This window comes from Dermacentor andersoni, chromosome 8, assembly GCF_023375885.2.
Source record: "Dermacentor andersoni chromosome 8, qqDerAnde1_hic_scaffold, whole genome shotgun sequence".
NCBI classification, from domain to species: Eukaryota; Metazoa; Arthropoda; class Arachnida; order Ixodida; family Ixodidae; genus Dermacentor; species Dermacentor andersoni.
Genome location: NC_092821.1, coordinates 16,364,652 through 16,388,071, shown reverse-complemented (window position 1 = coordinate 16,388,071; position 23,420 = coordinate 16,364,652). Strand labels below are relative to the sequence as shown.

At 44.4% G+C, this 23,420-nt stretch overlaps 1 long non-coding RNA gene across 1 annotated transcript; it reads right to left on the bottom strand.

The window, feature by feature from the left end:
• Window positions 1–12,073: 12,073 nt before the first annotated feature.
• On the bottom strand, window positions 12,074–23,396 carry LOC140219769 (uncharacterized). Its single transcript, XR_011895937.1, has 2 exons — window positions 23,326–23,396; window positions 12,074–20,298 (listed from the first exon to the last, which is right to left on the bottom strand). It is a non-coding gene; the product is annotated as an uncharacterized lncRNA (long non-coding RNA).
• Window positions 23,397–23,420: the final 24 nt, after the last annotated feature.

Here is a 23,420-nt window from a genome sequence, read left to right as displayed (position 1 = left end):
AATCCGTATTTCACATGAGCGTACTTTCCCCAACTTTTGCAGTCACTGTTTATCTAATTGTTTATCTTATTGTTTGCATATTATTTCTTTTATTCTTTAGCCCACTTCAAAAAAGCACAATTATGTACATTAGAGAGTTTTAGAATATGGGCCCCAAAAGTTTTGGGCTCTAAGGAGCTTTATGGGTGTTAGCTTTGGGCAACGCAGGAGTGAAGAGCTCTAGAATAGGGCTTTGCATTTATGGATAGCGTCTTGCACTTGCAGCGACATTACAGCATTAAAAAAGGGTATTACAAATAATAATATATACCATTTTATGAAAGGAATAGTAATTTTGACTTTCATGTTTAATTACAATTTAGAGGTTATTCTATCAGCAGCAACCAATTTCTTGCCCACTTGGTTGAGTAACCAACTTCACGTGATTTCACTAGCCAATTTAAGTCGTGCTTGGCCTACGCGCCATGAAATCGACAATCGAATTCAGAATCAGTGACATCTACTGAATCAATCTTCATTGCACAGGTTAGGTTAGTTGAGAGAAAGCGATAAGTGCAGTCGCTTCTCCTAGCTTACGAACTTCACGCGTTACCATGAATCGAGCACAGTTTGGTGCTAGGTTAGAGCAGTCGCTTTGATGGGTGCCGTCATGTTTGTTGAAGCCAAGCTTATGGGGAAGCTTTTGGCGCCCCTGCTAAATTGGTGAAATAGCATGCCCAACGCAAAACCCAAGCACAGTTTACGTCTCGTGCATGCGCAGTGTCTTCAACATTTCTTTGGAGTCCCAAAATGTTTTGGTATCCTATTCTAAAACTCTCTATTACTCAACGACTATATTATTTCAATCTCATTCACTAGGATCTACTGCTGTTTCTTCATCACTTTCTTCATCTTCTGACTAGAGCTATGACTTCAGAATCGCTAGACTCCCGTTGTTCTAGACCGCGCTTCCATTGCATCTCGGTCCTTCTAGCTTGCCATTCAGCTGCCAGAGAACGAGAAGGACCCGCTTCGTTCATACTACTTCCCAGCAATGAACCACAGGCTGTTCTTTCCAAGTGTCGATACAGAAATGATTATGTATCTCTCTGAGCACCGAGTTATGTCGGGCACTGAAGCCATCCGCTCCATGCCTCGCAACTTGTATGAATTGGCACCGTGCCAGCTGTGCTGATGATGTCATTTGCAGTGCCACTCACCTATTCTTATCTAGGTCATCCATCATCCAGTGTGACAGCTGTGCCACTGACCTCATTCTTGGAGCTGTGCAAATTTTAATTGCCGAGCTTCATACATGAGCATCGCAAATCTTCAAAGTGGGGGCATATATGCTCATGTGTAATAAATTATTTAAAAAGCAGACGACGATGGTCGTCCTCAGGTGGGCGGCGCCTGCAGTCCAGGATGCCATGGCCCCTCAGTGCTCGTCGCACTCTGTCCATCAGTCAAAGCTATTCCTCCCACTGCTCCGAGGCAGAGTGTTGCGGGAAGGGAGGCAGTATCATGTGCGCGCACTGCAATACCATATGTTAGAGAGTGCATGGCATGGAGCATTCTTTGCAGGCGTAGTCATAGCATGTTGGATACATCTCGTGGAACAGTGTCCAATGCGTAAATGTGTTTGTCTTTAGTCTTCTCCGCACAATGGCATCCTGTATCAATTTGCACCCACCGTGGTAGCTTAGTGGCTATGGTGTTGGGCTGCTAAGCACGAGGTCATGGGACTGAATCCCGGCCACGGCGGCTGTATTTTGATAGGGGCGAAATGCAAAAACACCCATGTACCTAGATTTAGGTGCACGTAAAAGAGTCCGAGGTGGTCTAAATTTCAGGAGTCCCCCACTATGACGTGCCTCATAGTCACATCGTGGTTTTGGCACGTAAAATCCCATAATTTCTTTTTCTTTTCATCAATTTGGGGTGCGATGGAAGAAACCATCTGCCAAGTCTGTAAAGTGCCACAATTTCGGTATATCGTCTAGGTAAGCCTTCGTCCAAGCCCTCCGCGGTGTGGACCCCTAGTGGGTTGGCCGGGAAAGCGAGTTCTGAGGCTGCGGCATGTGCTGCCATGTATCCCACCAGGGAGTCGTGCCCTGGAGTCCAAACTATGTATAGACTGTTTTATTGGTGAGAAGGAATGTAGCCTCGAACGAGCGCACCACGCCACTCTCCTCCTTGTACTGGTGTGTGCAGATCGCCATTTCTCCCATTAGGAGCTTGGAACAGTAGTGGTTTCATTGCAAATTAGTCTGATTCTAAAGTGTTCTGTCTGTGCTTGCTACAATGTCAGATGACTGAAACGTCAAAGGGCTACCATGGTGCTGTATTCAGCTGCAAAAATAACTTTCAGAAGAAAATGTGAAGTGCTTCTTCAGCCACAGCAACTTCGTGGACAAGTGCCCACTTCGGATTGCCAGCATAAAGAGAAAGGAGTTGACAACATCAGCTTCGTTGTATGTATGTTCAGAAAATTTTTTTTCCAGTTAGTGCACGGCGACACACTCGAAAGTGAGATCTGAATGAAAGGTGCATATTCGAGTCGGTCAGCTGTTGTGAATAGCTGAAGTCAACTATTTCTTCATGCACGCACACTAAAGTTATCGTGTTCGAATGTCTTCTAAGATTATCATGCTTGGTAACTAACATTCTTGTGGAAGTTGACCTAGTATGCATCAAGAAAACAGTACGTGCTGACCAAGGAAAGGAAGGTGTTCTCTTTAATTCTCTAACGTGTGCCAGCTACCCCTAATTCACATGGTTCTCCCATGAATCCGATTCTCACCGGCAAGCTGTCTGGCCAACGCCGCACATCGCATGCTGTATTACTTAAGAAAATAAAATTGCTGTTGCAAAGAGCAGCTGATGTTTCAGCTCACTCGCGTCAGCAAGGTGCCCTTGCACAGGCACCACTCGAGACCTAAGATTGCGCACATTCTTTCAACACATCGCATGGATCTGGTTGATTCTGGCATATTTGCGGCCACTGTCAGGCTGTTTTAACAATGTTGATAGCTCTTCTGGTCGAGTTATATTGCAGTTCTTTATTTGGTAAAGGCAATCTAAGGTGCCAGGCAAACAATGCTTAGGAAATCACACCGCAAAAAATTTTAGGAGCATGAAGGCTAGCAAATCATGTTTCCTGGGAGCTTTTCAGTTGCCTGTACTGGAATGTACACTGGTGCGGCATGCCACATGGCGCACGGAGACCTCTTATTGTTGTCACCTGAGCGACCCCTTAATAAAGTTCAAGGCTACACATACAATAATAACACACTGCACATATGTTACGTATCGACAATGTTCAGACTTCACTTGACTCCTATTTCAATTAAGGGCAGAGCTGTGGCAGCGCCTCTAGACCCATCGCCATTCGATAATGTGGCTATTTCTAAGCTAAAAGCTTGGTAACAACACGCTAATAAGTTTCGTAATCCCCAAACTTGTTCACATCTCTCAGGAATATGTGAAAACTTGCCACTCATCATCAACAGCGTGTTCGTGGTGCACCCTCTCGCGTGATCCCACATACCAGCATAGCACCAGACGATAGACGCCACTGTGATTTTGAAATGACAGCGTCCTCAATAAAATGGTCTATATATCTGGGAAGTATTGGTCCTTTAGGGTGCGTCTAAAGCCGCAGCTCTTGACCTTCCAAGTTGGTAGGTCCCACACACTGCTTGCGAGTCTGTTGTCACCACTACTTGCTCCTTTCCCCTCACTGTGGTAGCCGCGAGGGCAACTGCGATCTCTTCGGTCGAGTCCATGTTCCGGGTGGTAACCAACGTGCCTACGAGCTGCTGTGCTGTACTGTTCATCATGCTGACTACATGCGCCTCTATCCCTCTGTACTTTGCAGTGCTCATGTAGCAGAAGTCGTCGTCTTCGTACACCTTTCTGGATTGATTCTTGCCATACACTTTTCTATCTTGATTCTTGCCATTCTTATTCCCTTATGATATTCAGGATGCATGTTGCTTTGATGCTGTTTCATAGCTGTAATGATACCGTATTTACTCGCACAATGATCACACTTTTTTGTCAGAAAAATTGATGCAAAATCAGGGGTGCGATCATTACGTGGGTTAAATTTCCCGCGAAAAGAAATAAAATTTTTTCATCCTGCGTTTGCTGCGGAACACTAAAACAAAAATGGCGGCCAGCGGAGCAAGCCGAACGCGCCGAACGCAATTTCTTTTTTTCTTCTCGCGAGTACATTATGTGCATTGAAACAGTTTCTTCCGTATCAGCAAGGAATAATATCATTAATATTGGCAAGCTTGCAGCAATAACGTAGCCGTGTCCACTTTGAGGGGACAGAAACAGATGGGTGCGCTTAGCTGCCAGTGACATAGAAACACATGGCTGGCATGCTGCGGAAACTGCGGCATCTGTCTTCACTACTATCCTAATACGGCACATTTCCATTAAGGGTGGGTGAATATCTTAGCTGTGTTATAAGCGTCGGCGTATGAATAGGGTACACTTTTAACGTATCAGCGTAAACGTGGCTATTATCGTTGCCGCTCGCGATTTGTTGCGTGCCCACGAGTGCAGATGAGAAGAATCGAAAGGTGCCTTTTTTTGTTGTTGTTTGCCACAACCATTATAAAGACTACACATAATAAAGGCAAGTTTGGTTGCAGCTTTTTTTTAGTCATGGAAGTGCGGAAAGTGATGAAAGTAATGAAATGAGGCATCTACTTAAGAATGTTTGGTGCGTGCAGACCGCTTGGTTTGTCGTGAAGAGTCGTTTGTAGCATTCGACAGATGGTAAGCGCGATCAATATTAGCTACACTTGGCACACGACATATTGCTGCAGCAAGTTCGGGGTGCAATCATTACACAGGAAATTTTTTAAAAATTGAATTTTGACGATAAAATTCAGGGGTGCGATCATTACGCGAGTGCGATCATTATGCGAGTAAATACGGTATTCTTTTCTTGCCTTTGTTATCTTCTACTTGGTAACCCAGGCTTCTCAGGGTGTCTCTTCCCGGCTTGGTGACTTTCAGTCTCTCGAGTTGGCTTGTTCTGTGAGCTTCCACCAGCTGTTCCCACATGTTGCCCTTTCTATGCAGCTTTCGCAGCTAAAAATGCATTTTGGAGCAGTAAAAGACATTTGGAGCAGGTTGATGGAAGTGATTGCAAATTTTATTAAACGGAGCTTTTATGGTAGGCAAGCTATGTGAAAGCAGTAACTAGTCACTCATTCATAAACTCAATCGCAACACTAATAATGCCTCCCCCCCCCCCCCCCCATCACTTCATTGCAGTCCTTACTGCGACGAAGTGGTGGTGCCCAAGATGTGCTTAAAAACCACTTCAGTGACTTAGAAAAGCATGGAAGCACTTAGACATGCTATGTGCAGACTTTGGAAGCATTCCGAGAACATTCAGAGTGGTCTCACTGCTGTAAATGTATCCTTCAAGATGGAGCGCTCTGCGAAAAACAACTATGCTGATAATACAGCACAGCCTAATATAGGTGCACCCTCCTTAACTCCCAAAATGGAAGTGGCTATTATTATTTGTTTGTTTCTGCGTTCCCACATGGCAGTTATTTCCACATTATAAACGTCCTTTAAAATTAAAGTGTCGGTAATTTTGATAAAACAAATGCTACCTATGGAAATAGTTTGCTTGCAAAGGTAGCTTATCTGCTTTGGCAGAGTGTTTTTTCGAACAAACAGAGCTGGCAAACAAAGTGATTTGCTTTTGTTTGACGATTTATGGTATATATATTGTTATGGGGAGTATTTAATCGACAGTAAATGGCTAGTACTTGGCTAGTCAAGTCTGCACTGAACACACAGGTTTCAGCAGGTCAGCAGGTTTCAGCACTCCGCCAGGAGAGCCTCTGACCCAGCCTCACTACGCCTTTGTCTTCACCACTGTTCCGTGACATTATCCATGGCCGGTGAAGCACCGTTCCGGTGCTGCTTGTGGTAAAAATGGATTATCACAGTCGCAACGCTTCAGGTGGGAAACATGTACAATGTCACTTTGTGGTGTAGCCGTCGATGAAGTGGATGCCATGGGAGTTATCTCATAGGTGACAGGAGTCGCCTGGCGCAGCATGCGGTAGGGCCCGACGTACCACGACATGAACTTTTAACATTAACATGATGAGATGGGAACCAGAGAAGGACGAGTGAGCCCGGTGTCGACGATCGTGAAGGGACTTCTGTGTAGTCTGTGATGAGATTCGAGCGCAGACTACTGTGCGTGCGACAAGCGCACACGTGATGGCATCTTGCACATGGGAAGTCGTGGACATAGATGCTGGATCAGAAGGGAGCAAGGTGTCAAAGGGCAATAAGGGATGGTGGCCAAAGAGTAGATAGAAGGGTGAGTAGCCGGCAATGCCATGATCTGAGGAGTTGTATGCAAATGTGACGAAGGAAGGGCAACGTCCCAATTGTAGTGATCATGAGAAATGTACATGGAAAGCATGTCGGTCACTGTACGGGTGAGACATTCAGTGAGGTCATTGGTTTGATGGTGATATGAGCTGGTGAAGTTGTGATGAGTAGCACATGATTGAAGTAGATCGTCAACCACACGAGACAGGAAGTAGCAACCGCGATCTATGACAAGGTGACGTGGAGTACCATGTTGGAGGATGACGTTGTACAGTAGGAAGTCTGCTACATCTGTGGCGCAGCTGGTTGGTAAAACTTGAATAAGTGCATATCGAGTGGCATAATCTGTAGCAGCTGCAACCCATTAGTTGGCTTTCATGGAAATTGGAAAGGGGCCCAGCAAGTACAGGCCCACTTGATAAAACGGTTTGGTTGGAACGTCAACTGGCTGAAGGAGACCAGCAGGTTGAGTCGCAGGTTTCTTGAGCTGCTGACACAGGTCACAAGATGTTACGTAGTGGTGAACGGAACTATAAAGGCCCTTCCTGAAGAAACGTCGTCATATGCGATCATAAGTTCTGGACACATCTAATTACCCAAAAGTTGGGGCGTCATGAAACTGGACGAGGACATCTATACGTAGATGACGCAGGACAACTAGCAGGAGTCCTGCGCCATCGGGGGTGCATGTTGTGGCAGTAAAGAATGTTATCTTGAACTAAGAACATGTTGAGTGAGGAGTAGAGGGTGCCCTATTGCAGACAGTCAACAAGAAAGAGCAACGATGGATCTCTACGTTGTTCGTCGGCCACATGGATGAAGTCTGTGATTGCTAAGACGTAGGCGTCAGGTTCTGTTTAAGAGGAGTCAGATGGTTCTATGGGGTGACAGGATAGGCAGTCAGCGTCAGTGTGTAACTTGCCAGATTTGTACACAACAGAGAATGTGTACTCCTGTGGTCATAATGTAGTCGTTATTTTGTCAACCCGGATGGTAAGAAAGGAGCCTATAATCGCACAGAAACACCAGATTTCACGAAGCCATCTTTAGTCTTCCCTGCCACTGAGTGCTGCCATCTTGTTATCATTCGAAAGCTCAAAGTTCTATCTTTTCATTCCCGCCCTCCTGACCTACAATGGCCACATAGGAAAGGAGCAAGCACCAGGGGCTGGTCAGACAAAGTACACATTGCAAGCAGCCCTGCTATTGGTTCATAGTGCCAGCACGCTGAGAGGTGCCTTATGATTGGCTGTTGCTAGAGCAACAGTGCAACAATGCTGCGGGTGGCATTGCTAGGCCTGCGCCTGCTAGGCCTGCTTTAAGGTTGATATGCTGTTTCTGTGTTGAAGACACCATGATTGCGAGCAGCGGTTATTCAATGCTTGATTTAATAAGAAGTTTAAAACTGGACTCGCATACAGAAAGCAAATCACAACCATTATCTCATCATATGGCAAGAAAAAGGAAGCGTTTTCTTGCAAAGATCAGATGAGCTGGTGATCGGATTGCACCGGACGATAAAATCCTTCGATGTGTCATGCAATCCCATACTGCATTGGCAGTTTAGCTCTAGCAAAGCTACGCTCTGTGTCGTGGAGTCATGGATTACGCAAGAATGCAGAATCCAGGTGTTGCATGCATGCCATTTTACTTGGCTACCCGTACAGGACCATATAGGGTGCACCGGTGCTTACTCTCGCAACTCTCTGCACAGCCGCGGGTTCTTGCAGTCCAACCCCATTTAGAGACTAGGTTCATCCATAATGTCCCAATTAGTGGAGACGGTGCATGCGCAGCACCTAGAAACGCAAACAACACAGGATAGTGTGCATGATGCGCAATTCATGTTGAATACAACGTGGATCTTGTGCACATATCGTCAACTGTGGCAAGTTTTGTGGCACAAGTGTCGTTTTCATACTCTGAAAATCAACGCTGTTACATACGAGCAAGAAATTTTTGCCCATCTTTTAAAAAAATCTGATGGAGGGACGTTTCACTGAACCGGTTTCAATAAATTCAGTTTCATTGTGTTCACCACAAGCTGAGTTTCATTCTAAAGCCTTTGTTTTTATTATAGGCTCGATAGATAAACTTTCCAACACTTGCAAAACTTTTAATGCAATTTTCTCAGCATATTTTTTTTTTATGTGCCTCTGCCTTACGGAAGTGTTGAGGATGTCTCCACGAAAGGACTTAAACAAACTTGGTATCAATGTTTTCAGTAAAAACTGAACTACATGTATAAGGTAAAGATCTCATTTTCGGTGAAGCTGTTAGCCTCTCAGTAGTCGGCCCTTTTTGTGACTGTCCGTGAACAGAAATTTATCATCAGCAACAGCTCATCCCCTCAAAATGCAAAAGCTACAAGCACACAGAAAAGTGAAACCAGGGTGTCCACCAAGTTGACATTTCCAAATTCCCAGAGTTTTCCAGGTTTTTTCTGAGCGCCCTTGCAAAATTCCTCAAGTGAAAAATAACTTTGTTTTATGTCAAGATGGGCTGACACCTTGTTGCCCAATGCTGTGACTCTCTAGTAGGCATGTTAAAAAATCAAAGAATGGCTTAATCAAGTTTGAATAGTAAGTAGTAGTGTTTATATTATTTCAAAAAAAAAAGAAACAGGGGGAAGGCGGTAGTAAAATGCACAATAAAATATCTTCGAAAAAAATGGTAAACCCCATTCCAAATTAAGTCAAACATTTCCGAATACAAATGAAAAGGAGATCCATACAGAAGCAAATATTTTCAAATATGAGCTATTTCTATCAACTGAAAGCAAGCTCAGTGGAATTAAGCCCGAAATTTTTCAAAAGTGAGATTCTCTCTCAGCAGCTGATAAGTCAACCTCAACTGTCTTGACATACTCTCAGCTCGCGCACAATGCCTCAGTGTTGCATTTCACTGCTTTAAAGAGTTTATTTTGGTTCGGATGAGAAACACCTGCATCTCGGCATGAGCCAACACTGTGTTTTGAGCTCGAGCTCTTTCAAAGAAGCAGCAGCATGCTTCCTTTCCTGTTCATTCCTCCATGCGTCGATCCTTTCTGTTCTCATTCTCCTTCTACCATGCGTTTGCCCCACGGACCATTTGAAGCATCCTCTTGGTCAGCTGTACAGTCAACGTCTGATTTTTAAGGTTTCCTAGCCACTATTTGCCTTTCTCCTCATGGGCGCTGCGCTCCCAGCCGGAAAGTCGACGTATATCACTAAAGTTCACCTACATACATGGTAGTGCTGTAATGTCGCTCATAGTGGCACGTGAATTGGAGAATTATTCAAGGCAACATCAGTTATTAGTGTACCCTGTTGCTTCAATAGACTAATTAAAGTTTAGCTAAATAATAAAACACACAAACCGAATGGCTACATGTTTTTGTTTTACTTTGCACTGCAGCGAGAGAGATGTACTTCTCTTTCGTCTGCTTGTTCCCACATCGTTCAGTCGTGCACACAGACAATGAAACTATGTCATTTTCTACCGTGTTCTAGCACGCGATCATGCTCTGTGATCTGCTTGTGTCTGCTTCAGTATTCATGTAGCACTGACTTAAAGCGCTAGTCACGTGTTCTCATGCACAGCATGCAAAATCGTGCACTGTGCAAAACGAGACAAACGCAACAGTTTGCACGCAATATCATGAGCAGAAGTGCACCGTACAGCAAAAAAGCGAGGGGAAAACAAATGAAGACGGGGCCCCTGACATACGAGTCACGCGATCCTCAAGCTCCAGCATGGGAGAACACAGGGAAAGAGTTTCGCTTGCGGAGGCTAAATGGGGCAATTGGAGAGAGTGCCTCTTGTGGCAGTGTTGTTCGCCTCCTGAAATCATGGGTTTGTGGCACTGAAATATTTATATCTTGGTTATTAAATAACCAATCTGAACAATTCTTGCATATAACAACTTCTAGCATATAAGCGAAATTTGATATGTGGCCTGATCAGGGACCCTTTAAGGGCTCAAATCACCACAGGCACATCTGAAAACACTTTTGTAGCAAAGACGAATACTATAGTGTGCCATCCTCTCCAGCCCTTTTATTGGGTCAAGCTCTCGAGCGCTCTTCTCGGGGAACGCTGCTCATGCTGAGAGTCCATGCCCTGCACTGACAGTCGGCCCAACCACTGGTGGCAAAAAACACTTTTACACTTTGAAGGCCTGCCAGTACACTTATTAGGCATATCAGTGCTCATACTGAAACAGGGGACGGTAGATGCATGCGTGTATAATTAACCCTTTGAGGGTCAATGTCGCAAATGTACAGTGCCGCGAACAAGTCCAAAAGGGTCGGTGCCGTTCATTTACGGCGCTGTCTGTACGTTATAAAAGCGCGCCAATTTCCTAACTTTTTCTTTTCTGTCATGTGCTGCCACTATGTGGGAATACAGGGAATTTTTTCACACACCTCCCTCTCTCGGTTTTCGTTGCATGGTTTGTTTTAGAGCTAGTTTGCTCCAGCGCGTCTATATACTACCATTATCGCATTGGCGTGCGCACGGCCGGGCAGCAGTTTGGGTTTCGTTCCGCAGGCGGTTTAGGCTTCTTGCGCTTGCAAAACTGATGGCTATCTCGTTACTAATTGCTCAAAGGGTGACCACTTGTTTCTCGCTCATTTAGTGCTCACAGGGATGTGCATGGAAGGATGCCGCCATGCATGCATTCCTGTTCCTTCTTTTTCTTTAGAGACTCGCGAAAACTAATTTCCTCTGGTTGGCAATAAGATGAAGATTACTGGAAGTTTGCCACACGTGTTGCTTTTTTGATGGGAACACAACCACACAGTTTTCTTGAGTGTGCGCACCTGTGCAGTTCGATTACGCTATGGACGTATATATTATGCAAGAGCAGGAACATTTGAGTCTTGCCAAATATTCTCGTGTGAGCATTTTCAAAGCCTTGAACTATGTGTATAACTATGCATCAAATTTTTAATTCTTATAAGGTTATTCCCTTTTTTATTGTTGTTATTCATGAATGAAGAGTACATATATAACAACACAAAATATTTTTTGTCACGTTACGGTCACCTTAGAAAAATTACGGTAAATTTGTTTTCTAAATAGGTCCCCAAAAAGAATTGGCATCTGCAATAAAAAAATCAACCTTGGGCGGCCGCATATGGCGTAGAAAATCGACCCTGAAAGGGTTAAGGAATACACACTGTGTCCCCTGACAACTACCCTTTCCCACGCCTGTTATGCTTCACAGCAAGACTTCGCGTATGCTTCACCGCGTAACACTGCTGTACTGAGGCGAAGATGACTTTCGGGAATCGGCATTATGCAACAAATTGTGCTTTCCAAGCTGCAAAGCCGACCGCAATAATCACAAAGGCGGAGTCGGTACCATTGCTGACAGCAGTGAATCCTTTTGATGAAAAACACGGCATCAAACGGCAAGAAGCTTAACAGTGAACATCGAAGAAGCTAGGCCCAGCATTGCCGCAGCGGTGGTGGCTACAGCTGCCAGCAGATCTGCATGCGAGAGCGCCGGTTCGAGGCAGCGAGATAATCAAATGGACACTTTGTAGAAAAGTGAGCACCCGCTGCCGTAGGCCTGAGGAAGCGTTCAGTGCACTGGGTGTGAGAGTATTTGCGTGGAAAACATTTCCTGTTGTCGCCTTGTCGCTACCTGTGCCATTGAGTTTGATCGCATGAAATTCAGCTTGCGTTGTTTGTTCAGTTATCTTACGTCATGTCAGAATGATAGAGGAAGAATGCTTTCCGTTTTATTTTTTTGGACACGGTATGCATTTATGACTTTTTGAGATGCTCGACCGCCAGTGAACGGTGTGGAGCTCCCTGCACTAAACAAGTTAAAGCAAAAGTGCAATGTGTACAGTGCAAATATAGGAAGGCATTAGGAACAATAAAAAAAATTGATCTAAACGTTGAGCAGAAACAAACAAGATAGAAAAAAAAAGAAATAAAGAAAAGAGAAACAGAGTTTATAGAATATTTGGTAGCGTGAAAAATGCATAAGAACCTAAAACGCGATGTGAACAACCAATAGCCATCAGAACACAAGTTTAAGGATACAATCAAATGATAATTTAGGTAAGCAACCTACACAGATACATATCAGATGAAACAGAATCAATTTTATACAATGCCAAGCACATGGAAACACTGTTTTAGTAAATATTCAGGCAAATGTGGGTTTGGACAGGTTGATACACCCTAAAAAGGTTAGCAGTGCTGCACGAAATGATGATGATTCTGTAAGCGAGATAATGTTTGAAGGTAGCGAGTTCCATTCAGCAATAGATAAAACTAGAGGCGAATTTTTATAAGCGTTAGTCCTGGCAAATATAGGTTTTACTTTATGAACATGATCTGTGCGGGTCAAGATGTGGGGAGCGGGAAGAATATGAGCTCGAGCGAAAGCAATGTTACTATGGTAAAGGCTATAGAAGAAGGACAACCGTGATAATTTCCTGCGCATGTCAAGAGAAGGAAGATTGAGTGATTTCTTTAAGGTGGACACACATTGATTTATTTATTTATTTAGGAATACTGTAGCCCTAACTTGAGGGCCATTACAGGAGAGGAAAAAAATAAAAATATAAATTTCAACACCGACAATACAACGTTATACATCATTGTCAAACACAAATTACAGGGAGCCAACAAATATACACAGTATGCACAGAATAACAGTAAGCATGATCAATTCTTAATTATCCCGTTGCCTGTAATACAATTCTAATAGAGTATAAAATTCATTAACATATTGTGCTGTTACAGTGCAGTCCGGAAGGCCATTCCATATATTAATACACGAAGGAAACAACGAGTATTGAAAACCATCAAGGCGTGTTTTATAAGGCTGTACACTAGCACTGTGGTTTAAACGTGCACTGTGTTTTAAAGGGAGGCGAATGTATGTTTCTTTGTTTATTCTTATTTGGTTTCTCGTTATCTGGAAAAAGAATTTCATTTGTTGTTTTTCTCGTCGTGTTTCTAGCAATTCCAAGTCACAACATTTCAACATGCGTGTTACAGAATCGGCTCTCCGATAACGCGAACAAACAAAACGCACCGCAGTTCTCTGAATTTTTTCGAGTTTATCTCGCAAGTACAGTTGGCGAGGGCTCTAAACTGGGTAGGCGTACTCCAAAACCGGGCGAACAGATGTTTTGTACGCAATGTACAAAACGTGATCAAAGCACCCAGGAAGCCGTTAAACGAGTGAGCACAATCAGAAAGGCGGTGGGGAGGGGCACTGGCCTCCCCACTACAGTAGTTTGCTAAGATCAGCTCGGCGATCCCTCTATTTTGTTTTTTTCATGCAACCCGGTTTTAACAATTATCAGTTATACAGTGGAATTCTCGTGGCATTTGAATATTGTTATAAGTGGGTTCGACTCTACCTTGGTGGTAATTTTTTCGTGGTACCAACTTCTGTGAAACTGACACTATATGAAACCCTACTTCACTCAAAACTAGTATACACATTTGCCACATCGGATAAAGATATCAAACATTACTAACCCTTGCCCTTGAAGAGATTCAAAATCAAGCAGTTGGTTTTGTTTGATCTATTTCTTCCATTCCAGTGTAAAATGCATGAAAAATGAAAATCTGAATACGCCAGATTTTATTATGTGACAAATGTGAACACCTTAGCCCATTTCACAAGGTTTACCATTCCAATCATGTAGTGAAGAAGCAACTGTTCACACCATCTTTCTATGTTACATCAGGATCTCACCAGGCATATAAAATTGGCATGCCAGCCACCAAGCGAACAGGTAGCATGACTCCTTCTTGCACTGCACAACTGGAACCACCTTCCTACTTCCATCGTTCCATCCCAGAAGCATCTCCTTTCAAAACACCAATCTACCACTGAACATTTTTTTCTTCGTACAGTCACGGACCAATAAATTGGACACTGATAATCTGAACATGCTCAGTAATTTGGACAGGTTCGCGGCACTGCCAACAGCCCCATAGACTTCATGTGTAATGACGACCGATATTTCGAACAGCCGCCAGCTCTACATTTGATTATCCGAACTCCGTCCGTTGCTGTAGCGTACACTGACTCTGCCATTATTATCTCCTCTGACAGCCCCGACGAGACATCAAGTATGGCCTCAGAGATCACAAGCTAGATGGTAATCTCTGAGGCCTTGCCTTGGTCAGAGCACTATGCCTCAGATTTAATTGCAAATGCCAACATTGGAGGCTTTGCCTGAAAAGGTTGCATCAACATCACGATCATCACATTCTATTCCAGCTATTGCGGCAGCCCCGTGCATAGCCTACACCATTCTGTTTGTCGAGTTTGCCTTTCGGACAGCGTACAGCCATTCTGTGCTTGTTTGTTTGTGGCAAATTCGGCAAATCGCACCAGTGCAAACCGGGTGCCCTGGCGTGAAGATGATTGGATGAAACAGCGCATTGGGGCACCCCGGTATGCACCAGTGCAACTTGCCGAATTCGCCATTAGTTGGCATTTCGGACAGCACTCTGCTGGCTCCAAGAAGTCTTTCTCATGAACTTATCGACAGGCCAAGTCAAATGGCACCAACGGTGCCCTCGCAGTCCAGATGAGCCCGACTCTACAACTGAAGTGCCTGAACTGCCGCTTACCAATACACGCTAAAATGCAGACATTACTGATGATCTGCCAGGCTGCGGTGTGCGGATTTCTGCCACGATTACGTTTGAAGACTGCAGACAACTACAGCGCAGTGTTGTCGTGTGCCAAACTGAACGATGACGAAATAATTGAGCAAGTTCTCCCAGCATCAAACTGTGACTTTAACTTGAATGATAATAATATGCTGTGTGCTCCGAAGCCTTCACATGCAGATCTGACTCGAGCCTTTGCAGTCCTTGCATCGTCATACAGCACAACACTGGCAGAAGTGCAGGCGTACTTGGTTGCACAGAAGTGGAAGTGCATGCAGTAACGAATCGACCACTTACTTCTTGCACAGGGGCCTTAAAACGTAAATGAAATTATGCTTTTTGGATACATTCATTTTGTTCAGACATTCAATAGTTCGGACTTATTTACGTTTTCCATGGAGTCTGAATTATCAGTCGTTGACTGTATAATTGTGTGTGCATTTTTTCTTTGTTACCTCTCCAATCTGTATTGCCTACAGGCCTTCAAAGTCTGTGTAGCAAATTAAAAAGAAATAAAAATTATATATAAGGCGCACCTGTGTATAAGGTGCACCCATATACTCAATCAACATGATAAAACGTGATTATGCACACTTGTAAACACATTGCAAAAGGTCCCACCTACACATATTGGGGCAGTAAATTTCAAATAACAAAATTAATACAAGCTGTGAATTCTCGCAGAATAAAACTTGTGCAGGAAACCAACATTTATTGCAATTCCGTCAAGGCCACTAAAGGCCTCGTCCTTCGAACAACTATCAAAGAGTGCAGCTGCTTCATCCGACAGCATCGTTGGGTTACAGTCGTTACAGGCACTACGTTGTCATACCGATAGGTCAGCTTGCACATCAGTGAAGATGACATCCTCGATGTAAATAGCTGAAAGCACTGTGCACGCTCACGTTCAGAGTTAGTCGGCAACAGTCACTTACTTCTCACTGCCATAGCGCGAGTCATCATCTTCCAGCACCTGGCTAACTATTTCGTCCTTGGTAAGTTCAGCACAGAACTCGATCTCATTCTCAGTGTTGGAGAACTGCTCCAGCATCACTTCCATCGGAATGACACCTGCTGCATGCAAATGCTCAATGAGGTCAGCAGATAAAGGGAGGTAACATAGAAGAATTCCATAGCATTAATGAGAGGGTGGCAGGTCTTGTTGTAAAGCTTAATAAGAGGTACAAATTGAAGGTCGTACAGGTCTACCTACGCCCCTACATCCAGTCATGATGATCAGGAAGTCGAAAGCTTCTATGAAGAGCAGCATTCCGGGCAAGTTGGTAATCCATTACTTAAATGATATTGCGCGACAAAAAAAACGACACGGACGTGAGAGACGACACACCAAGCGTCTTCCACGTCTACTATGAAGACGTGGAATCGGTGATGGTTAAAGTCAAAACAAAATGCACTATAGTGATGGGCGACTTCAATGCCAGGGTAGGCAAGAAGCACGCTGGAGACAAATCAGTGGGGGAATATGGCATAGGTTCTAGGAATAGCAGGGAAGAGTTATTAGCAGAGTTTGCAGAACAGAATAATATGCGGATAATGAATACCTTCTTCCGCAAGCGAGATAGCCGTAAGCGGACGTGGAGGAGCCCAAATAGGGAGACTAGAATTGAAATAGACTTCATACTCTGCGCTAATCTTGGCATCATACAAGATGTGGACGTGCTTGGCAAGGTGCGCTGCAGTGACCATAGGATAGTAAGATCTCGAATTTGCCTAGACTTGAGGAGGGAACGGAAGAAACTGGTACATTAGAAGCCGATCAATGAGTTAGCGGTAAGAGGGAAGATAGAGGAATTCCAGACCAAGCTACAGAACAGGTATTCGGCCGTAACTCAGGAAGAGGACCTTAGTGTTGAATCAACGAATGACAGTCTTATGGACATCATTAAGGAGTGTGCAACAGAAGCCGGTAACTTCGTTAGACAGGATACCAGTAAGCTAACGCAGGAGAGGAAAGATCTGATCAAGAAACGCCAATGTATGAAAGCCTCTAACCCAACAGCTAGAATAGAACTGGCAGAACTTTCCAAGTTAATCAACAACCGTAAGACAGCTGACATAAGGAAGTATAATATGGATAGAATTGAACATGCTCTCAGGAACGGAGGAAGCCTAAAAGCAGTGAAGAAGAAACTAGCAATAGGCAAGAATCAGATGTATGCGTTAAGAGACAAAGACGGCAATATCATTACTAATATGGATGAGATAGTTCAAGTGGCTGAGGAGTTCTATAGAGATTTATACAGTACCAGTATGCCCCACGATGATAATGGAAGAGATAATAGTCTACAGGGATGTGAAATCCTACAAGTAACGCAGGAAGAAGTAAAGAAAGCCTTGGCAGTTATGTAAAGGGGGAAGGCAGCTCGGGAGGATCAGGTAACACCAGATTTGTTGAAGCATGGTGGGCAGATTGTTCTAGAAAAATTGTCCACCCTGTATACACCATGCCTCATGACCTCGAGCGTACCGGAATCTTAGAAGAACGCTAACATAATCCTAATCCATAAGAAAGGGGACGCCAAAAACTTGAAAAATTACAGACCGATCAGCTTACTGTCTGTTGCTTACAAAGTATTTACTAAGGTGATCGCAAATAGAATCAGGAATACCTTAGACTTCTGTCAACCAAAGGACCAGGCAGGATTCCGTAAAGGCTACTCAACAATAGACCATATTCACACTATCAATCAGGTGATAGAAAAATGTGCGGAATATAACCAACCTTTATATATAGCTTTCATTGATTAGGAGAAAGCGTTTGATTCAGTCGAAACCTCAGCAGTCATGGAGGCATTACAAAATCAGGGGTAGACGAGCTGTATGTAAACATACTGAAAGATATCTATAGCAGCTCCACAGCCACCATAGTCCTCCATAAGGAAAGCAACAAAATCCCAATAAAGAAAGCCATCAGGCAGGGAGATACGATCTCTCCAATGCTAGTCGCAGCGTGTTTACAAGAGGTATTCAGAGACCTGGATTGGGAAGAGTTGGGGATGACGGTTAATGGAGAATACCTTAGTAACTTGCGATTCGCTGATGATATTGCCTTGCTTAGTAACTCAGGGGACCAATTGCAATGCATGCTCACTGACCTGAAGAGACAAAGCAGAAAGGCAGGTCTAAATATTAATCTGCAGAAAACTAAAGTAATGTTTAACAGTCTCGGAAGAGAACAACAGTTTATGACAGGTAGCGAGGCACTGGAAGTGGTAAGGGAATACATCTAATTAGGGCAGGTAGTGATGGCGGATCCGGATCATGAAACTGAAATAATCAGAAGAATAAGAATGGGCTGGGGTGCGTTTGGCAGGCATACTCAGATTAAGAATAGCAGGTTGCCGTTATCCCTCAAGAGAAAAGTGTATAACAGCTGTGTCTTACCAGTACTGACCTACAGGGCAGAAACCTGGAGGCTTATGAAAAAGGGTTGTACTTAAATTGAGGACGACGCAACAAGCTATGGACAGAAGAATGATCGGTATAATCTTAAGGGATAAGAAAAGAGCAGATTGGGTGAGGGAACAAACGCGAGTTAATGACATCTTAGTTGAAATCAAGAAAAAGAAATGGGCATGGGTAGGACATATAATGAGGAGGGAAGATAACCGATGGTCATTAAGGGTTACGGACTGGATTCCAAGAGAAAGGAAGCGTAGCAGGGGGTGGCAGAAGGTTAGGTGGGCGGATGAGACTAAAAAGTTTACAGGGACAACATGGCCAATTAGGACATGACCGGGGTAGTTGGAGAAGTATGGGAGAGGCCTTTGCCCTGCAGTGGGCGTAGCCAGGCTGATGATGATGATCAGGCTCACTAGAGTTGCTCCATCGGATGATAACAGCATTTCATGTTGGATCGTGAAACCCGAGTGGCGGAAGCAATTTCGGATTTTGTTCTCGGTCACTGGCTCCACGCATTTAAAGGCCTGCCAACTGCAGTTATCAAGCCAAGATTGTTGCTCTTGCCACTGTCCATGCATAGAATCATTTGACTAAGCACATGTGACAGATAGAGCTGATTGAGAGTCCGGATAATCTCTTGGTCCTTTGGCTGTAGGAGTGATGTTGTGTTTGGTGGAAGAATTCCAGTTGCATAGCTTTGAGGTCCTTGACATGGCCTTGCGTAGCACAGTGGTCCACTAACATTAGAACTTTACATCCTTGGCGCTCGTGCTTCCTGCCCAACTCTCGTATGTATTCTTCGAAAAGCTCTTGTGTTATCCATGCCTTCTTGTCCACTTTGTACTGCACTGGAAAACGTGCTCCCTTATAGCATCTCGGAGTCTTTGATTTACCAATAACAAGCATCAGAAGCTTTTTAGTTCCCAGCATGCTGCTGCCAACAAGGACGGTCAGCTGTTCTTTGTTGTGCTTGCCACCATGGCAAGGGTCCCCAGTGAATGCAAGGGTTTCTTCGGGCAGCAACTTATAAAACAGACTAGTTTTATCACAGTTGAATGTGTCTTTTGCAGCGAAATGCTGGAGCAATGACTATAGCTTACCACTACGATATCTTTCAACAGCCAACTCGTCGACAGCAGCCCTTTCACTGCACATCTTCTTAATGCTCAAGTTTTTCTCTTAACTTTTCATACCCAGCCATCACTACTAAATTTAAAACCCCTAATGTTCATCTGAAGCATGAAGGTTTGCGTATTTTGATTTAAAACATCACCGGAGACCCGCCTTTGCTTGGCGATCATGGCTTTCAGCCAAATCAGAATAACTTCCTCAGATTTTTGGTGGGCACCTTGGCTGACAATCTTCTGCTGGGGTGCAGCAGATTTGTCGGCGACTTACAAAATCTTCACATTGTTTTTCAGGTAGTCTGATAATGTCTTCCTCGAGATTTTGAATTCTTTTGCAACGTCTGATTGCGACCAGCCACTTTGCACTTGCCCGATAATGGTGGCCTTCTTTTTCATCGCCAATCTGTTATAATTTCCTCGCTTCAAAGCCTTTGTCAAGTTGTAAGCAGACGACAAAAGCAGTGCTGATGCCATTGGTAGCAGCCGGCGATGAAACCACGAAACACGATCAGTTGTTGAAGCAGCTAAGCCTAGCATCGCAGTATTCAACTGAAGTGAACCACAATGCGCACGAGAGGCGATACGAGCAACACAATTGACCATATGCGATGGTCGAGTGCCAACAGCGACAGCGGGAAGGCTTGCAGGAGCCTGCAGCAAGCGGTGCCTGCTATCGTGGCTGTACCGGAAACTGAAGCTTTGAATTGGCATGCGAGATGTGTCCGAAGCGGGTTTGAGGCTGCGAATAAGAAAATGAGGGATTTCATTTGCGTTTTCGGTAGCTTTGACTTGCGATTGTGAGAAATAGTCCATCAAATCGAATGAGAACAGTTTGAAACATCCAAAATTTTGGTCATTGTTATACATTGACTCTATGGAGCCAGTGGCATTACCATGGCAGAGTCAGAATATTCGAGCAGGTCCAAAAAATTGGGTGTCTGAAAAATCGGTTGGCAACTGTATTATTATTGCGCTGTGACAAAAACATATTTGAAATCCACTTAGTGCAAGTAAACAGTATGTAAACCATTCTGCAAATCTTATGCTGCAACTGCATGCGCATGAATTACCAAGGAGAGGCTGGTAAAGCCTTGGTCAGGTATTGCAAAATACCTTTAGCACAATCTTCGGATGTTTGCCATGTGTAATGTGAACCAAAATAAAAAGCTTTCTTGTTTGCAGTAGTCAAAGTTGAGAGAATGTCATCCTTTTTGTCGTTACTGTGGCAAACATGCCAACTTTGCAAAGTTTGTGCAAACACATGTTAATACTGCTAAGGCTGCAAAATTAACATCTCAGGGGTTGGCTTTTTTATTGCATTTGAAAACAATGTGATAAAATAGGTGGAAGCGTAAGGAGTGAGGCAGTGCACTGTTTGGGTTCCAGGAACAGATAGCGAAACAGTGTAAATGTCCATTTTCAGTGGAAGCTTTGTTGCACAATGGCTACACTGTTGACAGTGAACATTGAATTTCTTCGTGAGTACCATGCACGAGTTAGTTCTACTGATAACACCAGATTTAACTCATCGCAAAGGCAATTAAATATGCTCATTAGTGTATCGCTTCTCGACGTGAAAAGCCTCAACTTTTCGCATCAGCAAAGGCAGATGCACTTTTAGCACATTGTAACAAGTGCTGCAGAAGACCAACCATCCAATGGGACAAATTGGCAGTACGAATGAGGTTTCATCAGCCACTGCAGCTTGCAAACACTGTGCAAGAAACCTGAAGCTGCCATCAACAGGAGACCATCAAAACATGTGTATGGCCAGCAGTTGCCTAAAGATGCCTACAGGTTGGCTAGAGTGATCGCTGGCCTGCCCCTATGGTACTCACTGCGTGCTGCTGATTGCCCAATGACGGCGTTGCACATGCCTAGTCCTGTTTAGTCATCACCAATGACGTGCTGGGGAATGTCGTGACTCAAAGCTGTCCTAGAACAAGAATCCTGACAGTTCCCATGTGGTTTTCGCCTCCCTCAATGAATGTGAATAGTATTGATAAAACAAGCTATGTTCTGTAGTCAACTGCACTAAAGAATTTTGTTTGAATTTTATTCTGCTCAAACAAAGGGTCAATTTTTGTTCCGCACTGATCTACAGTTGAACCCACTTATAACGATCCTGGTTTTAGCAATATATCGGTTATAACAATGAGAAGCTGCTGCACCATTGACTTTTGTATGTTTTCCATAGTGAAATAACCCGGTTACTACAGTGCCCCAATGTCGCATTATCGGTTATGACGATGAAGTCTGGCTGCTGGGTGTCTGAGCCAAAAGGTAGCGAAATGCGAAATCCTTTAAAAAAAGAAAAAAGAAATTGGAACCGCTGCACAATGGGCCGCTGCGCGTTCATTTTCCAGCCATCTCCGCACGGCTCTCTCCCGTCGCCCTTCCACCCCTCTGAACACGAATGGGCTGCGCCCATATCTCAACGCCGCCCCACCCTCCGAAGCACAAATGGATCACGCCAACTGCGCCGCAAGCAGATTGCTTGCATATTGCTCGCTGGCTCCTCATTCAGTGCAGTTCTGCGAACCGCTTAATCACTCGCGTTCGTTTTTGTTGGTTGTGTTGAAGTCATTCCTGGCCGCGCAGTTTTTTAACTTCGCTTGACTCGCCGCTGAAACGGAACATGGCTGATCCACCCGCTGATCATTGGCAATGCACGACGTTGCCAGTGAAAAGAAAGTGCACGGCTATAGATTTGGAAACTACGTGCTTCTAACCGATGAGACGATCATCACGAACATGCTTGCATCGGATAGCGACGGCGACGGTAGCAGCAATGACGTGGTAGGGCAGGCTGCCTCAATGTTGTCCTCACAGGAAGCCCTGCGGATGATTCAATACATCTGGGGCTTCGTTTTAGCGAGGAACCTTCCGCTGCACTACGTGGAGCACCTGGATACCTTGGAGAAGGATGTCGGCAAGGCTGACGAACATAGGTTTTTCTCGTACAAGCCAGTGAGAAGCACATGGTGTGATGCTTGTGGCGATCTCTCCTCAGCGGTTCTTCTGGATTTCTGGAGCCGACAGGCTGCCGCAGCAGCCTTCTCGCAATTTTTAAAAGGCCCCTTATGGGGCCACCAAAGTGATGCCTCGGCAGTGCTCGCATATCGCTTGCCACCTGTGACACCTCATTGCAGTTGTTATAGCAGTGCCATTCGTTACCGCCGACAGCCGCGGCTTGTAACACGTAATCAGAGCACCCAGGAAGCAGTTAAACGAGTAAACACAATCAGCAGCCAGGCAGAGGAAGGTGGTGGGAAGGGGCATCGGCCTCCCTGCCTCTATAGCTTTCTCATATCAGCAAGCTGTCCCCCTATTTTGATTTTTTCATGCAACCCTGTTATAACAATTATTGGTTATAACAATAGAATTTTTGTGGCACTTGAATGCTGTTATAAGTGGGCTCGACTGTATACTCACATCTTTACATTAATACACAGATTTAGGCATAACTAAGAGACTCGCTGGGTGTAATGTTATCACAGAGCAACATAAGGGCTACAACAACACCAGAACAAGAGGACCCTGGATTAAGCTCTGTCACCTAGGGTGCTTCAATGTGCTCAGTAGAGAATTATCTTTGCATTTTGCCCCAATCAGCCTGCAGACAAGAATCACAATCTTGCTAATTTGTTCTCAGCAGCAAAATGCCATACACACTTGATCAAGTTGTGCCAAGTTAAGCAAACTTGGCCATTTACCACACTCACATGAGCAAAGAAATGTAAGAGAAGTGCCAGTCACTGCCCACCTGAAGTGGAGCTTAACTGATCCACAGACTCCATAGTTTGCATGCTCCTCGACACACTCCATGCTTTCAAGGAGCACCCGACAGACTTGTCAGCC